This window comes from Mesoplodon bidens (assembly GCF_964165515.1).
Source record: "Mesoplodon bidens genome assembly, chromosome: 1".
Taxonomy (NCBI): Eukaryota; Metazoa; Chordata; class Mammalia; order Artiodactyla; family Ziphiidae; genus Mesoplodon; species Mesoplodon bidens.
The window spans coordinates 229,818,781-229,827,065 of NC_138176.1; the positions used below are offsets into that span (position 1 = coordinate 229,818,781).

General features: G+C 47.3%; 1 pseudogene across 1 annotated transcript; it reads right to left on the reverse strand.

The window, feature by feature from the left end:
• Positions 1 to 4,197: 4,197 nt before the first annotated feature.
• On the reverse strand, positions 4,198 to 8,038 carry LOC308606438 (ataxin-2-like protein; annotated as a pseudogene). Its single transcript has 2 exons — positions 4,810 to 8,038; positions 4,198 to 4,247 (listed from the first exon to the last, which is right to left on the reverse strand). The product of its transcript is annotated as an ataxin-2-like protein (transcript).
• Positions 8,039 to 8,285: the final 247 nt, after the last annotated feature.

Genomic DNA, 8,285 nt, shown 5'->3' on the forward strand with positions numbered 1-8,285 from the left:
AAGTACATGTTAGCATATGTTATGGAGGCAAATGCTGACACACAGCATGGAGGTGTATGTTAACACATGTGCTTGAGTTTATTAATACATGTTATGGACGTACCTGCTAACACATGTCATGGAGGCACATGTTAACACATGTTATGGAAGTACATATTAAGAGCTGAGGAAGCACTGGGGATGGATCAACTAACTTTACTTAAGAATGAGTAAATGATGTTTGACTTGGGTATTATATGACAAATTAAAGTTTTCCAGGTAAAAAATATTCAATATAGAACATAAAGCTGAAGATAAGCTAAAGGGCTAAAAGTGTGATAAAAACTATAAAACAAAGGGCTTGTAGACCTAACATCTCAGGTCTGAAAGAGAGGCCATCACAGCTCTGCTTGTGGATAGGATCACTTCCAAGTTGCTGTTAATGAGCCAACCAAAATCTATGTCACATTTTGTTTCCCTTTAATTTTTTAAAAAGACCCTCTTTATAACAATTGCAATCCCTTCTTTTTTTTTATCTAGATGTGGCACAAAACCTACAAATCTGGATATGGAGGGAAGGATCGTTGGGGAATCATGGAAGTAGTACTGGTCAGTTTTGGTCCTCAAGGCTTGATTGGGAAGCACGCTGGCTGCCTGGAGAGGAGCTGGGGACAGAAGCGGCAGGATGGTCATAGCATGAAAAAGGCAGTGGTGGTGGTTATGAAGTCAAGACACAGGGGTCTTTCTGGGAGCCCTGTTTCTTTCAGGGTAAAAGATGAAGTCACTTCTGGTGAGCAGACAGCCTCTACAGAGGGTGCAATCATGCTTCCGGGAGAGGAGGATAAGCTGCCCTTGTCCACCTGTGCTACATTGGCCATGAATGAATAAATGAGTGCTAGTACTTTAAATGATAACTGGGACTTTTCAGAATTTATAGCTTTGTTAGATAATCTTCAGATTAAATATATGCAGTTTTTCATATTGAGTACACCTCAGCCTGTACCAGTATCTTGAGGGTGCATTTAACTGAAGAACATTAGGCTTCCTATAGTGGTTTGTTGATTGAGTTGAAACACTCAAACAGTGACCTCAGTCCTTGTGTTAAAAGAGATTTGTCACAAGTTTTACATATATGTCAAACATAATCCCAACTTCTAAGGTACAGTTACAGTATACCAATCAGGCAACCCATAAGTATTTTTTGAATGCATACTCGTCATTCGTTTGTTTATTCACTGAATTTTTTTTCAAATTCTAGTCATGTGTCTGTATTTTGTTTGTTTGTTTGTTTAGCACTTTGCCAGGTTTAATAAGCATAGAAAGTGGTCCTTAAAGAGGATTCATTCTAATGCCTTTGGCATACTTATTGACACATAGAGTTAGTAATTACAGAATTTTTAGCCAGATTGTATTTGTGAGCTGGTACAGAACCAGTACAGAAGGTATTTCAGTGTCCCTCTTACAGCAAATAATGCACAGTGATCCTCTAACACCCAAAGCTTCCAGGAAGGAGGGTATACCATGAGTGGCTTTGAAGTTAATGAAAGTCTAATAAATTTTGGATTTTGGTAGAAACATTTCTATTGAATATATATAGTAATGCTACATATTGGTGTAATGTAAAAGTGAACTCAGTCAGAAAAAATATTTTACAATTATAAAGTGTTCCTTAAATTTACTATGAATGCATTGAATGTGTTTTTTGAGATAAACACTTATGTTACTCCTGAAATAACATAAAGAGGGGGTACACCTGGTTCGGCAAAATGTATCAATTACTGAAGGACATTTTTTTCTACTCTGAATAGGTTCATCATAGAGTTCTGAAATTTTAATTGACTTTGGTGTTTGATATGCCTTTGAGCAAATCAGAACCCTATTGCCTACGGTATATTGATATTTCTTTCACAGAGAAATTTACTAAAAATGATAAAAAGAAAGAACTCCTCTATGACTTAAGCTAAATGTTAGAGCAGCTCACTGTTCCTTTCTGTCTGACAGTGCACAGTGCTGCCAGCCACCTTCCTGGCCTGTATAATACAACCAGACACATGTGGGTGTGCTCCTCAATCACTGTTCCTTGCTCACAGTTTTAGCTCAGCATTGTACGCTGTAGATATCCTTGCTCTCAGTGAATGTTTCCCTCTTTTGCTTTGCCTTTGTCATTAGTCTGAAAACTTGGAACAACTTATCTGACTATGATCTTTAGTTTCTCTTCAAGATTGTGATTTTTAGATTTGTTACTTGTGACCTGCTCAGGTAAACATTCCACCTGAACTTCTCCACCCCTGAGAGACCTTCTCTTTACCTCTTTCTCACCTTTCTCACCTGGTGAGAAGACCCTGGGCAAATTTTCCCTTTGCAGTGTAATTTGACTTTGCTAGTGGGTAGAACGTGGCTGTTATCAATTGCTGTTAAGAATTTTAGGTTTCCTTATTATGGAAATAATAAAAGATAAGTTAATTAAGTGATATTTAAAGTTCAATTATTTTTTAAAAAGGAGAAGACATCAATACTTATATCTTTGAGCTCTGTTTAAAAGAGTTTTGATGAATATGGAAGACCACCATGATTTTTCAGGGTACAGTGACACCAAGTATACATCTCTTCAGGTTCTTAGCTAAGTCCACTTTCCACCACCTTATCACTTCCACATTCTCAACTACATTATGGCTGTGATTAAATGATCTCCTACATATGAAGTACAATTGTAAAACTGAGCTCTCTGTTTGTTCCTTCTGGGTTTGCCACCAAGGAAGTTATTCAAGATACATATCAAATCTCCTGGATTGAGATGAACTGGCATGAAGTATGATCTGAGGACCATGAGGGATCTACCAGTATCTTTGTGTCACTGCAGTCTCATGGAGAGGCTTTTGTGACTCTCTGTGGGCCAAGAGCTAGAGGCATGAGAAACAGTAGCTGCATGGTCACAGATGCTGTCAACCCCTCCTTCCTCTCTGTGTCAGCTGTCTCCTTGGCAACACATTTTCTCTCTTGCCTTTGGAAATTGTTATTGAGTAGAAACAATTTGGGTTGTTATAGCAATGAAGATGACTAAAACCAAGGCCAAGAGATAACTGCTTTCCTCCCCAGTAGGAAAAGAGCTCTCCCATGAATGTACATTAGTCATTAGTTGAGTATTTCCCTCATACTTGATGGCTTTATAGGGACCCTCATGCTGAAGTCCCATAAGCTGGGTTTCAAAATACCTTGGAAACCCAAGTGAATTCTGCCAGGAAAAGGACAATTCAAAATTCATTATAAGAACCAATTCTAAGAAAAAATTCAAGAAGTATGGCCCACTTTCTAATTTGTTTCCTGTTAAACTGAAGGAACTATAAACTTATTAGCTACCCTTTAGAAAATGGAACAGTGCAGCACCACAATTATGTCACAATTTTAAAAGAACACAAATTTGGAGAGACACTGTGAATATTAAATTTTAATTACTGATAAATAATGTACCGAGTCAAAGAAAGGTTTTTCTTGGAGACTTGAAAGTAAAAGGAGGAAATGTATTCAAGTAGATAATCATTTATGTAATCCTTGCCAGCTATGAGTGCAAATGAGATGACACCAATATTTTCCTGGCCTCCGAATTCACCTGGTAATGCAGCATTTTTATCATCACTTAAAATCTCTCATAGGATTACTGTTAGGCATCTGTGGGGATGTCACACATGAGACCATGAATGTGTTGTACACCAGGTTCTGCTTTGACCCTTCCCAGATGCCCATTTCCCTCCACAGCCCATGAGGGCATCTCACATTAGTTTAAATTTTCATATTTTTTTAACTTTAAAAAATATTTTTATGTAATAAAAAGTGAAAGTCCTTGTCCAACCATCCTGGTGGGTCACCTGTGTCTCTCACACAGATCACTCAAGTTAATGGGGAAGAAAGAACAGGGGGTCCAAGTCTGAGGTTATAAATAATAGAAAATAAAAGATCTTCCATCTCCAGTGGCGGGATAGATGAGAGGATGGGAGAGCAAGATGCGGTGGGGATGGTCAGGGGCGGAGCAGAAACCCCCCACCCCTGCTGGACCCTGGCCCTGCCCACTTTGAGGCCCTTCCCATTCAAGGTGCTTGACAGGAATTCCACAGCTCCCCACCCCCCGAGTGTGGGGGAGGGGGCTTAGGGGCTGGGGGGCTGGGACTGCTCCGAGCTGCTGGGGGAAGACATAGATCACTCTTACCTGCACTCATGGAGGTCTCAGGCCACAGCCAGGACAATCTTCAGTTCCATGGGGGGTGGAAGTGGAGCTGCCGGGAGGGATGAGATTGAGCTGGTTGGAGGGGAGAGAGAAGAGAGCAGGCACATGAGAACCCAAGCAGCTGTCCCTTCATCCACCGCTGTCCAGTGCGGGGTGTGGGGGAGTGTTGATAGGACCGGCCTCCTCGAAGTGTCTCATGGTGCTGTCAGAAGCAGAGATCAATCGCCGTTTCCCAGTGAACCAGAGCTCTTCCTCATGTGCCCAGCTCAGCCCCCCCCACATCCCAGCCTGACGCTGTCTGCTGTGCTGACCTTACCTTGGCTAAGTCAGGAGAGAGTTGGGTTCACTGAGAGCTGAGGAGGCAGTGGGGAGGGGGGCTGCTGGATCACAACTGAGGGAAGATGGAAGGAAGCAAAGAACAGAGCCAGGAGCAAGCCCCTGGTGGCAGCGACTTTGGCTTCTGCTCACCCTACATCACAAACAGGTGCAGGTCGGCAGGCGCCCTGTGCAACAGCCCTGCCTCCAAGACCCCTCACTCCGCACCCAGAGCCCGTGTATCCTGCCCTACCTGCGGTGCATCAGCCAAATTCCTCCAGCTAAAGAGAACTCATGAATCCTGTCATCAGCTTCTCCCAGAAGTCTAGGTGCCTGGCCAGGCTGTTCACCTTGGGAGTGTCCGATGTAGGGGTAGGGTGAGGGTATGGAAGCTGAGAATGCAGGAACCCCAGTCTGGGACATTGCACCTTGAGGGGAGCCCCCATGGCTCTGGGGTGGGTACAGCAGCATCATCTGGGGCAGGTGGGGAGTCCCAGGGTGAGGAGGCTGGGCTGCTGTGATTCCAGTTTGGACATGGGCATGGGTAACATGGGCCATATTGGTGACACCATGGGGCAACTGCTTGTGGGCATGGATGGAATACACAGCAGCTGGTTTGGGGAAGCTGCTCTGACAGGACTGGGCAGAAGGTCCCGGTGGCAGAGAGGGCGGTGTACCTGTCAGGACCCCTGGGTGGTACAGGTTCTTCTATGGCTATACACTTCCCAGGTGTGGGGACTGCCCCACCTGGTGCTGGATGGGACCAGGGTCCACATGCTGGGACTGCAGTTGGCTCCCAATGGTGGCTGGTTGTGGCTGGTGTGCATGGAGCTACATGGCATGGTGCAGATAGGACTGGTGAACAGTGGCATGAAGGGCTTGGTGGGTGGGCTGCTCTGCAGAAGTGTACTGAGGGGTGAAGGGTGACACAATGACCTGGGGATGGCTCCCCGACATCAGCATGCATGGGTTGGTCTGAAGCATGGGGGCAAACACTGGCTGTGAGGGGTAGGGGGCCATGGGCTGCATCATGGTGGGCTGGCCTGGGAACTGCTGTGGGTTGTAGGGGATGCAGGAAGAATAAGGTGTGGCAGCCACCAGAGGTGGGGCAGAAGCGGTGGCGGTGGCCTGCATCATCAGAGAGGCTGAAGCTGGCTGGTGTTTGTCTGAGTGCTGGGAGGGCAGGGAGCCTTTTGCTCCCTGGTACTTGTCCTGCTGTACAAGCATTCAGTTGGACTACAGGATTTGTGTCCTGAGGTGCCTGAACAGCTGGTCCCATGTGTATCTGAGATATGTAGGAAGTGTACTGGGGGTTTTATAGCCCACTGTGACCTGCTGTCAGCACCAGGATGGAGGGTGTTGAATGAGTCTGGGGCCCAGGAGAAGTTGGAGTACTGGTTGATTTATTAACAGATAGCAGGGTCTTAGTGGGATTGAACTCCTTGGCCTTAGGGTTCTGTGTTGACTTCTTCACTTGTTCAGCAACAGGGACCTCATCCTTGTCATCTCTTTGGCTTGGGCAAGGTGGCGAGGGCTGATCCCGCCCCTCGGTGCCTCCTGTTGGTGGCAGGGGTAGTTCATCCTCCTTAAGCGATATGGATTCTAAAAGGAAGAAACAGCCCCCAAGGAGTCTGAAGCCAAAAGACCTCCTTCTCCTTCCCTTTGGCCTTCTTCTTTAGGATCTGGGGAGGGGAAGGATCCAGGCTGGTCTCAGGGGAGCTACTGGACTGAAACTTAAACTGGGCCCCAAACGTTCTCAGTTCTTCCAGTTGAAAGCATTTCTGTTTGTTCTGAAGGCCAGGGACTTTCCCAGCTATCCAGGACAGCTCCTGGAACTGCAGCATTCTCTCAGGTTACTTGGCCAGGAGTTCTTTTACATCTGTGAGACAGTGAGATCTTTGGAGAAGCTGGGGAAATGGAGCCTACTCCAGGATCCCTAACTGATGACATCACGTGGATGGAAGCTGAAGAGGTCGGTACTGCTGAGCAGATGGGAGGCTCAGGACAGGAAACTGAGACTGGGGCAGGGGCAGCTGACTTGGGAGAGCACAGGGGGTACATCCAGCCCACTGCAGGAGCAGGTGGAACAGAAGCTTCCCCAGCCTGTTGCTGGGGGAAGACATAGTCTTGGTACCTCTCAGAGGCCACTGTGCCTTAGGGGACATGCGGGAAGGGCCTCCATTGATACTGCATGTCTCAGAACCTGGGCTAGGGCTGCTATTGTCAAGATGGTGAAGGCCAAGAGGTGGCAAAGCGCTAAGGCTAAGCCAGCCGGCGCGAGAACTACGGCATCAAACTCCTCCCCTGGGACATTCCTGAACTCGATGTGGTAGAAGGATATACTTTCCCTCTCTAGATGCCAAGACAGGGCTCTTCCGTCCCGAACCCCGTTGCTGAACTGCACTGTTCTCCTCCTCAGTGCACCCTTCATCATTCTCCATGGCGATCCACAGGCAGAACTGGGGGCTCGATTCAGTCTCTCAAGTCAACTGGGCTGCACACAGCTCCCGTTGTTGAAATTCTTCTGAGTTGTCCTTCTCTAAGGGACAAGAAGAAAGATCACTGTCATAGGCGGGCTTTACACAGTAGTTCTCTTCATTGAACTTGAACATTTCATTGGGGTCCCATCCATTGGACATGTCAGAATCCAGGTCATAGTCATCGCTGTTGCTGTCGCCCCCCTCCAAGCACTGAAGCATCTTCTCTTTGTGCTCCCCACTCACTTTCGAGTTCATGGCAATTGCTGAATCAGTGAACTTTAGTAGCATAATTGAAGTCAACATTTTGGAAGTGGACAAGCACGACATCACTTGACTTAAATACCATGGTGTCCACAATGTCTTCCTGATGAGGGCCACCTGCTGGTTCCGATGCTTTCTGGTGCACAGCGTCTATAGCCAGTTCGAACTCTGAGCTCAGCATCTTGAAGGTACCTTCACAGGTGGTACCATTCTTCATCTTTACATCACAAGTAGAGCCCGCAACAGTTGTAAGGAAATGCAGCATTCTGGAATTGCTGCCACCCTCAAACACCAGTGACTGTGGGGTGCCTTTCCTGTGCTTTGTACCCTGGTGCTGTCGATGGCTGCTGCCCTGGCCTCTCCTGATGTTTCTGCTGTGGTGGCGGTGGCTGCAGCGCCAAGATGCCCTCGGCTCCGGCGGAGCCCGCTCCCAGCAGCAGCTGCAGGCCCCAGGCAAGGGGAAGTGGATGCGGGAGGCCCTGGGTAGCCGAGGTGGAGGCCAGGGGGCCCCAGGAGGCCGCTGTTGGGATGGCTGGTGCTCTTGGGAGGCCAGCGGGCCACGGCCTCTTGCGTGGGGGCGGCTGCTGGGGCTCGAGGTCTGTTGTGGTGGCTGAGGCTTCAACTTGAGGGCAGCGTCTGAAAGGGGCAGTAGGGGAAAGGGAGGAAGAGAGGAGGCCTGGGCTGGGCCCCTGCTGGAGAGCGTGGGAAGTGAGGGGGACTGGGAAGCTTGGGCCCCACCGCCGTTGGTGGGCGGCGGTGAGCCCTGCGGTGTTGGGAGCTCCATTCCTTTAATTCCGGATAATTTTATCTCACCGTAACACATTATTATGACTCAAAGCGTTTTATTGACCACCCTAACAAAACATGTATGTAAGTTGAAATTTAATTTTTGCACATGACCATATGATCTAGGGACCAATAGATTTCTTTCAAATTAAGAAACCCCAAAGGAAGCAGATGCTCAGCCCGGAGGAGGCATGGTTTCACATCCAGCAGGCAACATGAGAATTTCTGTGCGATGCTTGTACAAT